Source organism: Symphalangus syndactylus, chromosome 14 (assembly GCF_028878055.3).
Source record: "Symphalangus syndactylus isolate Jambi chromosome 14, NHGRI_mSymSyn1-v2.1_pri, whole genome shotgun sequence".
Classification (NCBI taxonomy): Eukaryota; Metazoa; Chordata; class Mammalia; order Primates; family Hylobatidae; genus Symphalangus; species Symphalangus syndactylus.
In genome coordinates this window covers 106522106-106540151 of record NC_072436.2, presented here as the reverse complement: position 1 = coordinate 106540151, position 18046 = coordinate 106522106, and positions in this window count along the sequence as shown.

Sequence of the window (18046 nt, the reverse complement as noted above, 5' to 3'; positions counted from 1 at the left end):
AAGTCTCTTTGTAGGTCTCTAAGGACTTGCTTTATGAATCTGGGTGCTCCTGTATTGGGTGCATATATATTTAGGATAGTTAGCTCTTCTTGTTGAATTGATACATTTACCATTATGTAATGGCCTTCTTTGTCTCTTTTGATCTTTGTTGGTTTAAAGTCTGTTTTATCAGAGACTAGGATTGCAACCCCTGCTTTTTTTTGTTTTCCATTTGCTTGGTAGATCTTCCTCCATCCTTTTATTTTGAGCCTATGTGTGTCTCTGCATGTGAGATGGGTTTCCTGAATACAGCACACTGATGGGTCTTGACTCTTTATCCAATTTGCCAGTCTGTGTCTTTTAATTGGAGCATTTAGTCCATTTACATTTAAGGTTAATATTGTTATGTGTGAATTTGATCATGCCATTATGATATTAGCTGGTTATTTTGCTCGTTAGTTGATGCGGTTTCTTCCTAGCCTCGATGGTCTTTACAATTTGGCATGTTTTCATGTTTTTGCAGTGGCTGGTATTGGTTGTTCCTTTCCATGTTTAGTGCTTCCTTCAGGAGCTCTTTTAGGGCAGGCCTGGTGGTGACAAAATCTCTCAGCATTTGCTTTTCTGTAAAGGATTTTACTTCTGCTTCACTTATGAAGCTTAGTTTGGCTGGATATGAAATTCTGTGTTGAAAATTCTTTCTTTTAAGAATGTTGAATATTGGCCCCCACTCTCTTCTGGCTTCTAGAGCTTTTGCTGAGAGATCCGCTGTTAGTCTGATGGGCTTCCCTTTGTGGGTAACCCGACCTTTCTCTCTGGCTGCCCTTAACATTTTTTCCTCATTTCAACTTTGGTGAATCTGACAATTATGTGTCTTGGAGTTGCACTTCTCGAGGAGTATCTTTGTGGCATTCTCTGTATTTCCTGAATTTGAATGTTGGCCTGCCTTGCTAGATTGGGAAGTTCTCCTGTATAGTATCCTTCAGAGTGTTTTCCAACTTGGTTCCATTCTCCCCATCACTTTCAGGTACACCAGTCAGACATAGATTTGGTATTTTCATGTAGTCCCATATTTCTTGGAGGCTTTTTTGTTTCTTTTTATTCTTTTTTCTCTAAACTTCTCTTCATGCTTCATTTCATTCATTTAATCTTCCATCACTGATACTCTTTCTTCCAGTTGATCGAATCTGCTACTGAGGCTTGTGCATTTGTCACGTAGTTCTCGTGCCGTGGTTTTTAGCTCTATCAGGCCCTTTAAGGACTTCTCTGCATTGGTTATTCTAGTTAGCCATTTGTCTAATTTTTTTTCAAGGTTTTTAACTTCTTTGCCATGGGTTCGAACTTCCTCCTTTAGCTCGGAGTAGTTTGATCATCTGAAGCCTTCTTCTCTCAATTCGTCAAAGTCATTCTCTGTCCAGCTTTGTTCCATTGCTGGTGAGGAGCTGCATTCCTTTGGAAGAGGAGAGGCATTCCGATTTTTAGAGTTTCCAGTTTTTCTGCTCTGTTTTTTCCACATCTTTGTGGTTTTATCTACCTTTGGTCTTTGATGATGGTGACGTACAGATGGGGTTTTGGTGTGGATGTCCTTTCTGTTTGTTAGTTTTCCTTCTAGCAGTCAGGACCCTCAGCTGCAGGTCTGTTGGAGTTTGCTGGAGGTCCACTCCAGACCCTGTTTGCCTGGGTATCAGCAGTGGAGGCTGCAGAACAACGTATATTGGTGAACAGCAAATGTTGCTGCCTGATCGTTCCTCTGGAAGTTTTGTCTCAGAGGAGTACCCAGCTGTGCGAGCTGTCAGTCCGCCCCTACTGGGGGGTGCCTCCCAGTTAGGCGACTTGGGGGTCAGGGACCCACTTGAGGAGGCAGTCTGTCTGTTCTCAGCTCTCCAGCTGCATGCTGGGAGAACCACTACTCTCTTCAAAGCTGTCAGACAGGGACATTTAAGTTTGCAGAGGTTTCTGCTGCCTTTTGTTTGGCTATGCCCTGCCCCCAGAGGTGGAGTCTACAGAGGCAGGCAGGCCTCCTTGAGCTGCAGTGGGCTTCACCCAGTTCAAGCTTCCTGGCCGCTTTGTTTACCTACTCGAGCCTGAGCAATGGTGGGCGCCCCTCCCCCAGCCTTGCTGCCACCTTGCAGTTTGATCTCAGACTGCTGTGCTAGCAATGAGCGAGGCTTCGTGGGCATAGGACCCTCTGAGCCAGGCGCGGGATATAATCTCCTGGTGTGCCGTTTGCTAAGACCGTTGGAAAAGCACAGTATTAGGGTGGAAGTGACCCGATTTTCCAGGTGCCATCTGTCACCCCTTTCTTTGATTAGGAAAGGGAATTCCCTGACCCCTTCGCTTCCCGGTGAGGCAATGCCTCACCCTGCTTCGGCTCATGCTCAGTGCACTGCACCCACTGTCCTGCACCCACTGTACGACACTCCCCAGTGAGATGAACCCAGTACCTCAGTTGGAAATGCAGAAATCACCCGTCTTCTGTGTCACTCACACTGGGAGCTGTAGACTGGAGCTGTTCCTTTTTGGCCATCTTGGCTCCATCCCTCTAGTATCTTAATAAAGTGTGTCTATGAACTCCAGTGAAAATAGACATTTCCATGCAACATTTGATTTTACAATTCTTTGTTTGCATATTGAGATTGCCTTCCCGTTTTCCCATTTAATCTATTTTTTGTTTGTCATGCCTTGCCTTTTGTTGAATTCTTATGCACTCTGTTTTATGGGTATTGTCAGTTCCTCTGGCTTAGATTGTGTAAGTTTACTAATAATGACAATCTCTAGTTTGGAATAAGGCTAGAAATGCTGTTAGACATGAAATGAAAGGCACTGTGGAAATTATGTCATCTCTCTCCTTGGAAAGCTTTCAACATACAGGACAGATGTGGGCTGGTCGACACAGTGTCATATTTATCAGAATAGATTCATGTTTTTGTGAGTGCTGTGCCTGAATTTGTTTTCATGATTTTCTATTTGGTGGTTTAGTGTATATTTTATTGATATTTTTACAGCAATCATTTTCATAATTATACTTCTCAGGGCATATTAAATTCAACAAACTTTTATTGCTTTCTTACTTCTTGTCAGGCACTGTGGTAGGTACTATGGTTTCATGGGAACAACAAAGGTCTACTTTTTGCCTCCATCAAGTGTATGGTCTAGAAATAATTCATAATAATAACATTCATGTGGTATTTCATAGTTAACCAAAAGCATTTATTTTTATCTTTTCATTGATCCTTATTGCACTCTGAGAGTAACAAGAGTGGTTATTAACATTCCCATTTCACAGAGAAGGAGAATGGCTTAGAGAGGTAGTCAGCTTCTCAAGGTCATGGCTAGTAAGAAACAGACTTAGGGTACTGAGTAGAATAAACTGTATTTTAAAATTGTCCTACAAAAGATAATAGCCCTTAAATTCCAATAACAGCATGTGGCCAAAGACATTTGCTTTATCATACCTCCAAATAAGTATTATTATCTTTTCGATTAAAGTGGTTTCCATCATCCATATTTAAAAAATAGATACAGTGAAAAGAATTGCTATAAAGGCAAGCCATTTGGCACTCTCCATAAAATATTATCGGTTCTTAGTTGCATAGTTAAATCTTAGAAGCACTAATTTATATGTCAGACGGATAACATAGTCCAACAGAAGATAAATTTAAATGGACATTTATTTGTTGATTTTTATTTTTAAAGAGACACCAGTAGAATAAAAACCATTTTATAAAAGAAACAGTAATCTTTTTCTTTGCTCTTTCTGGTTCCTGCTGCAATTATGTCTTGCTCTCTCATGCTTAACACAAAGGCAGATGAAAGTCAGAATACCTCTTTATCATTGGTTGCAAGTATTGCCTTTCTTCTTCCTTTTAAAAAATAGACATGATTATTTTAATTAATAAATTTATTTACAAGTAGTTCATAAGACTTTTACATAATGTCATCACTGCAGGTGATCAGCAAACATATGAAAAATATCCAGTACTTTAAAGGAGAAAGAGGTGCAAGAGCTTTTCAAATTATTTTTCTTACCTCTGTGCAGCATTTGACATTCTTAACCACTTTTCTCTTGAAGTTCTCTCTTCCCTTAAATTCTGCAACTCTGCATTGTATAATTCTCTTCTTAGCTTCAATTCTCTGATTTTTTCACTTTCCTCATGCTTTCAAAGGTAGTAATACCTTGAACTTCTATTCTTAGCCCTTTTCTGATGGATTTCATCTTCTGATATTACGTCTACCTTCACGATTCCATCAGTCACTTAATATGAATAACTCCTTAAATTACATATTTAGTTTTGAATTATCCGTTAAACCCAGTTCACCAAAATATCTGCTGGATAGTATCATCTCACATACTATTACTGGTAATTTGGTATTTTAAAATTGAATATAGTTCATTTTACCCTCAAATTTATTTCACTAAGTGGGTGTTTGTCTCCCTTTATTTCTGTTAGCTATCCTCTTAATCCTCCAGTCTGAAAACTCAGATTTCAACCTACATTTATCCTTCTCCCTGTGCTCCCTTATTTTTAAAGCTATAATATTAATTTCTAAGTCCTGCCAATTTCATTTGTAAATCATAATTCTTTTTGTTTGTTTTGTTTACATTGCCACCACCAGATGTTGTGTTATAACTGTTAGATATATTTTCTAAAACATGCTTACCATCAATCTGACCATGAGCAAAAGTGTCAATATTCCTTAATAAGCGAAAAGTCTGACGGGCAAATCTGACTGTAATCTCTCTATGTAACCCTTCCTCACTTATTCAGCTGATTACCCCAGTTTAAGTTTTATATTTTGTTCTGGGTGGACATTTTGTCCAATCTTGGTTCTATGGTTCTACCTATGCCATTTCCTCAAGAAAGGACTCCTCCTCTCCTTCCAATCACATGATAGGAACTACATGAATCTTTAACAGCTCATTTTATATCCTATATTCTGTGTAAGTCACCACTGATTATTCAGAATCTTTCTTGCTTCTGTTTTTCTGTAGTAAATCATTTGTCATTCTGCATATAAAAACTTAAAAATTTAATTGTCTTTTATATATAAGTGTTTCCAATTTTCTCAACTGATTTACAAGCTGCTTATTATCAGGGATTATATCCTATCTCTTCTTGCAGCTGCTACAATAACTACTTCAAGTGACTTTAGGCAATCAATAATTGATTGGTTACATATAAAGAAAACAAATTCTTATACAAGTTATTTTATATAAATAAGTTTATGCATGCTTTTAAAGATAATTATGAAGAATATGCATTGTAATAATTGCTCATGAATGGCTTGCAACTGTTTCAGGCACTCAATAAACTAAAACCAAAAATCCGTTAATCAGCTTCAATTAGTTTGGCAGTCGATAAAGCCCAAAACAGATGAGAAACAAATACAAACACTGTTCCAGTGTCTGGCACTCTAATCCCAGGCCCAGCTTTCTCCAGGCTGCATCCATTCACTACTCTCTTCTAAATGGGACAATCATCAAGGGAAGATAAACTTACTTACCTGGGAACATAAAATAACAAAAATAAAAGCCCACCTTATATAAGAGTTGAGCAGCAGTGGCCTGATGGTGGCAGCAATTTTATGTATATATAAAACTGAGCCCAGAATATTTTAATCAGATTGGCTTAATGGCCATCAGCAAGCTTCCATAGTGTGTGTTCATGACTGCCTCTTTCTCCCCTTTGTCTGTAAATTCTGGAGACCAGGAGATACGTGTTTTAATTTTTGAATGCTCTGTGCTTAGCAATTGTGTGTCCATAGCTCGAGTGCAAAATGTATTCATACATCTTTTTTTCCTCAGTGCACAGGAGGAGGGTGTCTTGCCCTGGGGCGGTAGATAGCTTATTGTGCCAACTCATGTAGTTGATACCAGGTAACATTCAGGGCTTGTACAAAAAGGTAAACAAATGCAATGAGGAGGAGAAAGAGCCCTCCCCAACAGACACACTCTTCTCTTTCCACCCATCTCCCACACATTTATTAGGTGGAAAGAAGCAAAAGACTAAAGGAAGTGATTCACCAGAGTGCTGGGATTGTGTCCTTGCCAATGACCTATGCCATGCCATTCTACACCTTTTTAAATCTGGAAGTGGCTGTCAACAATCTCCTAAGAAGAGTTACCATTCCCATCGCAGGCAAGGGGTACTAAAGTCATGTGGGAAAAAAGTGAAATAATGGAAATGGCTAATGCTTTCATTGAAGATGACCAACCCCGGATTTGTCCGTTTTCTTGCCTAGAGCATGTTATTAACTTCTTAGGTATCTGTAACAAAATTGTATTCAGAACTTATTTTGTATTAGGTTTTGTGCTCTTTTTCATGGATCCTCTCACATACTTCTCAAAAGGTATGCAATATGTACTACTATGATTCCCATTTTGTCACTAAGGAAACTGAGATATTGAGAGTTAAAGTTGCTAATCTTACATCTAGTAAGTGTTGGAGATAAAATCAAAATGGAAGCTTTTAAAAGACGTCATTTTAATTATTGTAATCTCATAGAATATTCTGATCCAGGGCACGATAAATTGAGGTATGTGCATAACTAAAATGCATTGCAAGGTCTACTAAATTAATTAGTGATTTCTATTAGGCTAACTATGGTGAGGTGCTATCCAACAGTGATAGTGTCAAGTGGAAGATCTTTTCAATGTCTTAGGAAAAACATACACAGTAACATTCAACAGCAATGAAAGTAGTGATTTAAAAAATAATAAAAGTAAAAGCTAAGAATGATCAAATTGTTTGATCTGAAAAAGAAACCACAAACTAAATTAGCAGCTATTTTCAAACTTAGGAAAGACTGAAGGAAAAGAACAGGTGATTATCTGTTGGCTTTCTATGTGGTATGAATAATTCCTGAAGCTCATGATTCAATTTTCAGTAGAATGTATTTATATTTAGATTTCAGAAAGAAACTCTAACTATAGTTCTTGACAGTTTAGGAACCAGTAATTAGGAAACTTAGACACTTTCCTTCTGGAAAATCATTTGGAATCAAGAAGATTGACCATTTCCTCTCCCAAATTAGGGGCTGTTAGCTTGGAGGGCACTAGCTGATTGAGATACTCTTTCTTTGGGGCCCTCCTAGTCTTAGAGTTTCTTAATTCCAGTATTTTTATTTTTAAAGATGAGGTTTCCATCAGAAAATGCTATCTGGATGATGCCTTGTCGCCGAAGCAAGCTGGGTTTCCTGTTTGTTTTCAGATTGAACAGTAGTAGGCTGAAACAAGGATGAATCCAATGAGATACCGGGACAGGACACGTAAGGATGTACTTGCCTGACCCTGAGAGTGAGTGTCTCCTTACATTTTGTACCCTGTCCCCTTCATTTGCCTCAGTCTAGACCTGGCATCTCTAGTTGGGTAATTGTTATCTTTAAGCCTTAACCATAGGGAAATTAATGTATGTGCTGCTGAAGCAAGCACCTATCATGGGGGGAATTAAGATTATTCTGAAAATGACAGAGATGACCTATTTGGCTGGGACATTCGAGCTTCTGCTGTTCAATTAGGGCTCTCATGAGTTTGACACAAAGCTTTTGTTGAAACTGTCTTTGGAACCATTCTGCTCCAGGTAATGTGGCCCCTGAGTCAGAGTTTTGGGGACAGAAGATAAACTGACAGTAGCCATCCAGACCTCAACACCCTCAGCTGCTGGTCCCTTGGGGTATTTCACTACAAGCTTTAATGACATGCCATCCTCTGGAGTCCTAGATCAGCACTTGCAGGCAACTTGACTCAAGTTTATTCATGTCTCTGCTCATATATTTCCACTTCAGAGGTAGAGAAGAGTCCCTATCATCTTGCTAATATATTGCTTACAGTCACTCCCTGTCTTTTTAGCCTGCCTTATTTTTCTTCAGAGCACAAATATTGAGGAAGTAAGTTCAAGTAATTGCCTGTTTTCTCCACTCTGAGTTAACTCAATGAGAGCAAAAATTTTGTCTGTTTTGTTCTCTGTAGTATCCTCCAAATATAGCAAGATTTGCTGGCACCGAGTAGGCACTCAACAAACATTAAAAGTTAAAATAAGCAAATGAATCAGTAAACAATTCATTTTATCACAACACTGATTCTCAAAATTGATGGTAATGAGAATCATTTAGTGAGTGGTAATAGTAGTGGAAGAGGCAGTAACTTTTAGAATGTGGATTTCCAGACCCATCCCTCTAAATCCTGGGTCCTCAATGAGGGGCGATTTTTCCTTGCGGGAACAATTGGCAGTGTCTGGAGATATTTTTTCTTATCACTACAGGTGTGTGCGTGTGTGTTTCTCTCTGTGTGTGTTTGTATTTCTGGCATCTAGTGAGTAGAGGCCAGGGATTCTGCTAAATATCCTGCGAAGCACAGGATAGCCCCTAGGAATTTTCCAGTCCTAAATGTAAAAAGGGCCAAGGTTGAGAAACTCTGCTCTAGATTCTAATTTGGTAGGTAAAGTGGGACATTAGATTTTGCATTTTTAACATGTACTCAGAATGATCTGATACAGATGATTTATGGACTCTCAAAATTATAATCTTTGAATAATTAATTTATTTCTCTGTGGTTCAATCTCATGAGAACATTATTAGGTACACAGAACGTTCGATTAAAACATCCAGTATTTTGCACCAATATGCATGATGCTTCTTGATATAAAATACTTAAAATGAACTTCATGGAGCACCATCATGAACTTATCACCAGGGGGAAGCAAGCCAGGGTTAACACCGTCCCTGTCTAGTCAAGTCTGACAGGCTTGTCGGCTCCATTGTCAAGGTCTATGTCTACACAATTACAGCATGCAGTCTGCCTCACTGTCCCACAAAAGAAAAGTATTGTAGCAGATAACTGCTTCCAGGATCCCTGCTGTCAGAGAAAATAAGCAAGTTACAACTTCTCCGTGGTCCTGCTACCGAGCATTTTCAGTGGTGCCGATTGTGGCTTCATTCGGGCGTTAACATGTTGTTTCTCTCCAGCAAATGGTCCAGCTAACTTTTGACCTTAAATTAGGTCATGTCATATTGATTTCTGACTGAAGTCACTGCTGGAAGATAAGTCTTTTCCCTCCCCCACTACAAAACTTAATACTACTCTCAATATGCTAACAACATCTAAATAATTTTTGGTGGGGGAGTGAAGTAACATTTCATGTTTTGTGCAATGCATAGTGTCAGCCATTGAAGAGGACATCTTTAGCAGGGTACCCAGCAGGCTGTTAGTCTCCTTGCTCCTGCAATACCATAATCTCAACTGTACCCCCTCTACCTGTTGCTTTATCTACCATTGACAACCACAGCTTCCTTCATTGACCCAAGCTAGGAAGCTCTATGCCTCCTTCTTCTTCTTATCTGATGTAATTACCTAATATAGTTGTTTCTATTTTTATCATATGGCCCATATCCATTCCCTATTCACCATGTCTGTTTCTGTTTAACCCTTGAAAACCTGTTTCCAATATTATAGCTGCTTTCTGTTTAGACTCCCTTCTACTTTTATCTCTCAACTACCTTTCAATCTACCTTCAAATTTATTTCTGTTTCTCTTTTGGAAATAACTGCTATTATGCAATCCAGTACATATAATTCATAAATGACCACTTATTGTCTATGGAAAAAATGCAAAATCTTCAGATTAACAATAAAGACTCTTCATAACTTGGGCTCTACCTCCTCCTGCTACATCATAAATTGCTTCTCTAGTATTGTAACAAAATTGTACAACTTAATAAGACATACTCTTTCACATCTCTGCTTTTTCTTGCTTTTTTTTGTTAATTTTTTTTTTGGGGGGATGGAGTGTACTCTTCTCTCTGATCCTTTTTAGAGAAACTCTTATTTTTACTGAGAGATAAATCTCAAATTATAAAGCATCTAAAAAGTGTTCGTTAATCTCCCTGGACCAGATATGACAGGTCAGTTTCCCCAGGAAGCAGACTCTAACACAGAGACGTGCATGTAGGAAGTTTATTGGGGAAGTGTCCTTAGAATCAATACTTGTGTAGGTGGAAGGGCAGAAAGGAAACAGGACTGTCCAGAGAGAAGTTGAATTATGATGCAGTCACAACAAAGGGCTCAGTCAATTCTATGAGAAGCTCTGGAGCTAGCATGACCCTTCAGGGTTTTTCTGAATTGGGACAAGGGGACTGGGCCTTTATGCCTCAATACTGAGAAGTGACTGTATATGGACTGTGCCAGGAAGAAATGTGACATGGGCAAGCCCCAGGGCAAGTTTTAGAGAGGGACTCAGCTGGGAGCTGTGGATAACTCATATTTTATCAGCTGAGGGAATAAGTCCCTTCAGTCCTTAAAGCAGAGACTGCGAGGACCTGAAAGCAGAATGCCATAGCATCCACCATACCAGAGGTACCCATGCCTCCTGCTCAGACCTTTATTATAGAACTTGGCAGTTTGCACAATGGCTACTTGTTCCCATTTCCTGTTCACCAAACTACGCTGTTTTTGAATGAGCGAGTTTGGGAGTTGGGCTTATGTATCAGGAGAAGGGGTGGTATGCATCCCAATGTATTAAAAGTAGGTTGTGCTAGTCCTACCTTCATTCAGTATAAAAATGTAGCTACTTCTATATAACCAATGGATAGCATTGATCTACATATTCAATTACTAGTTTTAAATAAGATTGGCTTCTGTTTCCCAATAATTAAAAATGTGATTAAAACTCCACAAAACTTTCAATAGGCGATATTTATGTTTCTCCTTAATAAAATAATTAGCTTTTTAATAACATCAGTAGAATACCAGTGTGCACTTATGAGAAAGAGACACTTTGTCATACAAAAATTTGGGCAAAAGAATGGAAAATTAATATTAGATGCCTTTAGTGCCTCAAACAGATTCACTCTTGCTTCTATAAGAAAACATTATTACAAGATCAAAGACATATATTGAAAGAAAAAAGCTGTGGCTTTTGAATGCAGCTCATTTAGTTCTGTTCATTAGATGCTAAAGTATAATTAGTTCATTATTATGAATGAAACTGCTCAGGAAATGTAATAGAGTTTTCATAGAAATATATTTAGCATAGCATGCAATTACTAATTTACGGTTTATACTATTCATCATGAGTCAGTTGATGTCAACATTAAAATTTCATCTTGAACATTGCCTGGCTTCTCTTGGTTTAACTTTAAACTTGAAAGTTAAATTTTAGATGTTTTATTCCTAATTATTATTTGTCTAATTCTTTCAAATGCAAGAACATACCATGAAAAAACCACACTTTTCTTCTCACTAATTATTAAAGGCACATTGAATTTTCACAGGTACCAGACACCACTGTTTACAAAATTTTTTAAGTTTTAAGCAAATGATTATATAACTATAAGGTATCAAAGTATTCATAGCCTGAAGCTCAGAAATAATTTGACAAACCAAGGGACACCTGGAGCTACCAGAAACTGGAAGAAGCAAGGACGGATTCTCTCCAGAGCCTTCAAAGAGATACTGTGACACTTTAATTTTGGACTTCTGGCCTCTAGAACTGTAAGAGAAAAAATTTGTTTTTTTAAGTCCTAGGAAATGAATACAGGTTTCTATGCCCTCCTAAATGATTGTTTTTAAATAATTAATCAATACTTATTTATACAACTTCCCTCTCTGTGATATTTGAGGGTTTGGGGGCTTAGAGATCAACCAGCTCTATGTTAACAAGTTTTGGGGCTGCTAGATCCCAGAAAGCCAGCACACACTTGCTGGGCTTGCTGTAGCACCCAGGGAAACTGGAGCAGCCTGGCACAGGTTGATACATTGGGTGAAACGGAATTCAGGTTTGTAGTGAGTTCTTACAATTTAATGTTGCCTCAGCATCCATTTTAAATATAGGTTGGATTTTCTCGTATCAGAAGCGGGGCTTAGTCACGCTTCAGTTTCCAGTTCTCCACCTTCTCCCAGTTCCTAAAGGTGGTCGACCCAGATATCTGCCTTATAAAATTGCCTCCTGGTGACCATCTCCCTATGGGACAGCTAGATACAACCTATATGACTTGCCCCACTGACCCCCACACTCTGAATGGACTGAGCAGATAGGCTGCAGTGACCACTGCTCAGTTACTGTGTGACTCCATGGAGGTCCTGTCTGCTTGCTCTAAATCTACCAGTTATAACTCTCCGAAGGAAACCTTTGTGGGTGACACCCTGGATCCCAATAAAGCCTCTGGCCCATAGGTCTCTTCCTTTCTTTCTCTTGCTCTCCACCTCTGGTTGGGCTCACATGTCCACAGCAGCTTCCCCTTCCCATTGGCTCTACGAGGTCTGCTGCCCTCTTCTGTCTGTGATTTGTAAGAAACACACTGTTTCTGTTACTTCATGTGTTTCGCTGTGCTGCCTCTTCTGTGTCTCACCTGACCCACACCCCCAAACTTAACTCTCCTCCTGGTCAGGGCTCCCCTAGAGGGTGGCTACCTTGGTAGGAATAAACTGGACATAGGTCAAAAAATAGCTGTAAAGGTGTCTACCAGGACGAAAAATTTTTCTGTGCAAGGCATACCTGGTCATGGATGAGACACATATGCATTAGGCCATCCACCAGAAAGAAAAAGTGTCCCATGAAAGACACATTGTGAATATCCATGATCACGTCCCCTGGAGCCCCATCAGGGCAGGGCTATAATTATACCCACTTTCAAAAGAGAACTCAAGACCAAATCACAGGAAATATACAAGGCTGTTTGTAAATCTCATCCACAAACTGGGACCCCACATTTTTTTCCTTCAAAAGAAAGGTCTCCACACTTTGATTAAGAATACTCAGCTCTGCCGGGCGCGGTGGCTCACGCCTGTAATCCCGGCACTTTGGGAGGCCGAGGCAGGCAGATCATGAGGTCAGGAGATCGAGACCATTCTGGCTAACACAGTGAAACCCCGTCTCTACTAAAAATACAAAAAATTAGCCGGGTGTGGTGGCGGGCGCCTGTAGTCCCAGTTACTCGGGAGGCTGAGGCAGGAGAATGGCATGAACCCGGGAGGCAGAGCTTGCAGTGAGCCGAGATGGCGCTACTGCACTCAAGCCTGGGTGACAGAGTGAGACTCTGTCTCAAAAAAAAAAAAAAAAAAAAAAAAAAAGAATACTTAGCTCAAGTGTTTCATTTTAGAGATGAGGAAATTGAAACTCTAAGCTGTAAATGTGTATCCGCAGTAACACCACCGTCAATTTTGGGCCCATATATTCGGGTTTCTTACTACTTTCTACACCCTATTGGCCCACTGGTTAGGAGGACAATTGAGTCTGATACTGAAACATAAACATTGGTAACTCAATCAAGTATAATCATTTATATTTGGAAAACAATATTTGTAAAGCGTATTTACATTTATCTTTACGTGTTTTCTACTTTCAAACTTTATGACGTTAATTATATGTGACTCTATGAAGATTAACAAAACACGTTGATTACCCTTTACACACGCTATGTTTTTGCTACAATCATCATATTTAATCATTGTAATAACTACAGATAAAGTCATTTTCCCAAAGTAAATGGCAGGGCTGGAACTCAAACATTTACTTTCTAGCTCCCAGCCCATTCTTTTCCCCACTGGAATACCAGCAAAATGTAGTACAAGTAGGGTGACCATATAATTAATTGTTAAAAGCTGGGTCATTTTAAGAGTGAAGGAAGCACTATTCATAAATACACTGGGACAAGCGGTGTAAACCAGGACTATTCTGATGAAACAGAACATAAGAAGTAAGAAGTCTGGGAGATTACTTCATTTCTTTTAAGCTGAATTTTGAACATTACAAAATTGTAATTTTGTAATTACATTGAACCTGCCAACGTCCTAGTACGTAATGCAGTTCTGATTAAGAAAAAGGCATCTCTTTAAGGTATGCACTGGATCATTCACTCTCAACACTGGGGTGGAAGTAACAATGCATGCCAAGATAGAGCTTAGTACAGAGATTTGTAAGAATACCTTGAGTGCTCCTTGAGAAATCAGACTTAATGGGAGATACCCATAATTTTTTTTTAGGTTAACTCAAGATGTGGTCCTCTCTCAGTAGCTATGCATTTTGTAAAGTTCTTGCTTTCTTCTTCCGGCACAGTTGGGCTGATTTTCCTTTGTGATTCTTTTTTTTTTTGAGACGGAGTCTCGCTCTGTCGCCCAGGCTGGAGTGCAGTGGCGCAATCTCGGCTCACTGCAAGCTCCGCCTCCCGGGTTCACGCCATTCTCCTGCCTCAGCCTCTCCGAGTAGCTGGGACTACGGGCACCCGCCACCACGCCTGGCTAATTTTTTTGTATTTTTAGTAGAGATGGGGTTTCACCATGGTCTCGATCTCCTGACCTCGTGATCCGCCCGCCTCGGCCTCCCAAAGTGCTGGGATTACAAGCGTGAGCCACCGCGCCCGGCATCCTTTGTGATTCTTAAATCCTTTATGCACACCTTTTTTTTTTTTTTTTGAGACGGAGTCTTTCTCTGTCCCCCAGGCTGGAGTGCAGTGGCGCGATCTCGGCTCACTGCAAGCTCCGCCTCCCGGGTTCACGCCATTCTCCTGCCTCAGCCTCCCGAGTAGCTGGGACTACAGGCGCCCGCCAACACGCCCGGCTAATTTTTTGTATTTTTTAGTAGAGACGGGGTTTCACCGTGTTAGCCAGGATGGTCTCGATCTCCTGACCTCGTGATCCGCCCGCCTCGGCCTCCCAAAGTGCTGGGATTACAGGCTTGAGCCACCGCGCCCGGCCTATGCACACCTTTTTTAGGGTACTGAATTTATTATACTGTATTTTTTTAAAAATTATTATGTTTTAATTTTTCATGGCTATGTCCCTCTGCCTCACTAGAATGTATACGTTATCACTCTGTGCGGTCCTCGGCACAAAGTGTCAGTTGCTTACCATAGGTAAACTGGATGGGGAAATATTACTATGACCAGGAGAGGGACACAGAAGAACACAGACTTATCTTTCTCAAAATAGAGAAAGAGAGAGAGAGAAAAAAAAAGAATCATGTTAATCTCTTGAAGGACTTACACAAAATTTCGCATGCTTAATTTAACAATATCAATAAACATGAAAACAACACATCTATAGTGTATGGTATGTGTCAGATACCGTTTAAAGATGCCTTCACACTGCTGGGACACTAAGAAGCAAACCCATCTTAACATGATTTCACTCTTTCATAGCCTTTGTTAGCATAACTTTCCTACTTCAAAAGACTCTTTTGCAGGAAGATAAAGGTTCCAAATGACTATTTTTTATTATAGGATTTCTCAAGACCCATTACCTGTTCAATCGAAATCATCAACAAGTTACTGTTTAGGATTCACGACTCTCTCTCTCTCTTCAAAATATTCTCCTTACTGTTTTCACCAATCCTAAACTATCATTATTCTCAGCCAGTCCTCATAAAGATCCTCACTGAAAAAACCTGCTTTCACCTAGACTGCAAAATTTCAGTAAGTCAGACTTTGTCCTTTCCGCTTTAAGATGCTATCAGACTCTGCCAAGGCGCTGTTCTCCTGAGTAAGCCATAGACTCAGCTTTGCTTTATTAAAAGTTTATAAACAGCTTTTGCTGTTCTGGGGAGCTTTCAGCAAGCACTTCACCTATAAATAACTTAACTCTCACAGCAACCCCATGAGATTTAATGTATTATTATTTCCATTTTACAGAAGCGACCTAAGCCCAAAGTTACACAGTGAGTAGGTGGGAGAGCTGAAATTTGAATCCAGGCTGTCTAGCCCTATGGCCAGTATATCTGTATTAAATTCCTGGGAGTCATTTAAAAACTACTATAATTGACTTCATTTGGAAGAAATTTCAAAACATTACAATAAATAAAACATTTCAAAAAAAGTACAAGTAAAAATGCAATATTGTATTATTTACATACATGAATCACTTCTTTCTCTATTCACTTGTTCTGTGTTCTTTCTCCATCTAAAGGAGCAATGATAAACATACTGGCATTTACAGTGGTCATGATGCAGGAAGAGTGTCTTAATTCCTAAAAACTTTCTGGCCTTTGAAAAATAACCACTGCATTTATAACCCCTGAATGGCCACAGTAGGTATACATGAATTTCAACTTGAATTTATACTTCTAGGGAAAGATAATAATCAGTTACTAATTTGTTAACAGTACTTCTGGAGTAAAAGTCAATGGATAATCAAACGGGGGTGAAAGAAAGGAATTTTCTAAGTGGGTTTTGTTGGGAATTGTCATGGGTAGGAAGAAATAGGAATATGGATTCTGGAGAGAAAATGTATAAGGCTAGATTCCTGTCCTGATGACCGTTATACTTGATTTGAATAAAAATGTTTATCCTAGTGCAATAAAGAAAACTTGAATGGCTTACTAATGTTATATGTGATGGATTCAAGGCCCTATATTATGCCAAGAACCTAGAAGAATGTGGCAAAACTGACAAAAATTTGCACAGAAAAATAAAAACTCTGGCTTTTAGATCTGAAAAATAAATTATGCTGAATGCTTTCTAACAACTAAAGCTGATTTACAGTGAATTAGCCTCAAAATACAGTGAGTCCTCCAACACAAATATTTAAATAGAACATAGGTGAACCTCTTTCTGGAATATTGTATGACAATTATATATAATAACATCTAAAGGTCTTTTTAATTCCTAAATCTATGTTATAGATGTACCAATGCATTTTGGTAGATCTAAGCCATGCATTCAAACCTCAGTAATGTGGCATTTAGTCATTGCTCAATTTACATATCTACCAGTAAATATTTTTTGGGTGCTGCCTAGAGGATTTGGCAAATCCCTTTTCCCTACTTATATACTTGTGCATATGACTTTGGGCATGTCCAGATGTCCAAGAAAAGGAGACCTGGAGAGAAAATTTATTACAGACTTTGGAGTTAGAAAGCTGGTCTCTGCATCAGAGCTTGCAGAAGAAAGGGAAGATTGGTTTTAATTTCCTGATCTGTCTGAGATTAGATCTTGTCCCTCCATAACCTTCATGTCGGAATTGACTGTCTGAGTGAATCCAAGATTTCAACTATTTGGAGTATAGTTGACTTACTATGAGTCACCCTTGAGTAAGCCTGTCTCTGGAATAGGAGCCTTTACACTTGACCCCAAGGTTGTTCTGAGCAGTGGTTGTGATAGTAATAGTGTTAGGAGTGTCAGTGATTGGAGGGGGTGACTCAACCAGGGTTGCTGCAATTCCAGAATAAAGCATCTCAACTTTGAATTCAACAGTGGTAGCATTATCAAAGCAAGTCACCTTTAGATGACTTAGAGGGCATTAAACCATGATGGCCAGATCAAGGGCTGTTATGCTACAGGGCAAAACTACTTTGGGGCTAACACATTTTTATTTCTTGGCCACCAAAATCCTAGGCATCTGCCATCCAGCACTGATATGGCTTTAAAAAAACTTTTCTGTATTTGAAACTTTTTTATTTAAGTGAGCACAGAAAGCTGAAAAAAAAATGCTCTTTTGGCTCTTTAAGAAGCAAGCATGTGTTGGTACATTATTTCTCTCTTTTTTAAAAAAGTTTATTGTAAATAATATTATTATTCTTATTTTATTGGTGTACAGTACAATTAAAACCTCAATAGACTTGTTTAACTATCACCACTGAGCAGTTCCATCTCCCCCAAAACTCCTTCCTCATCCCTAACCTCTGATTTCCACTGATTTGCTCTCATCCCCTGCTCTTGCCTTTCCAGGCAGTCAAATAAATGGAATCACATATGTGAACTTTTTAGACTGGCTTCTTTCACTCAGCATAATAGTTTTGAGATTCATTTATGTTATTGTGTGTATCAGTATTCCCTTCTGATGTTTTATTGCTGGGTGGTATTCTATTGTATAAATACACCACCTTTTGTTTACTCACTCATTCTTAGAAGATATTGGGGTTATTTCCAGCTTGAGGCTATTGCAATAATGCTGGTATAAACATTTGTGCAGAGGTTTCATGTAAACATACATTTTCATTGCTCTAGGGCAAATATCTAGGTGTAGAATTGTAGGTCATATAATAAGTGTCTTTAACTTTAAAATAATGTATGAGTTATGAGTAATACCCTACAAGCAAAGGCAACCAAAGTGAAATGGACAAATGAGATCACATGAAGTTCAA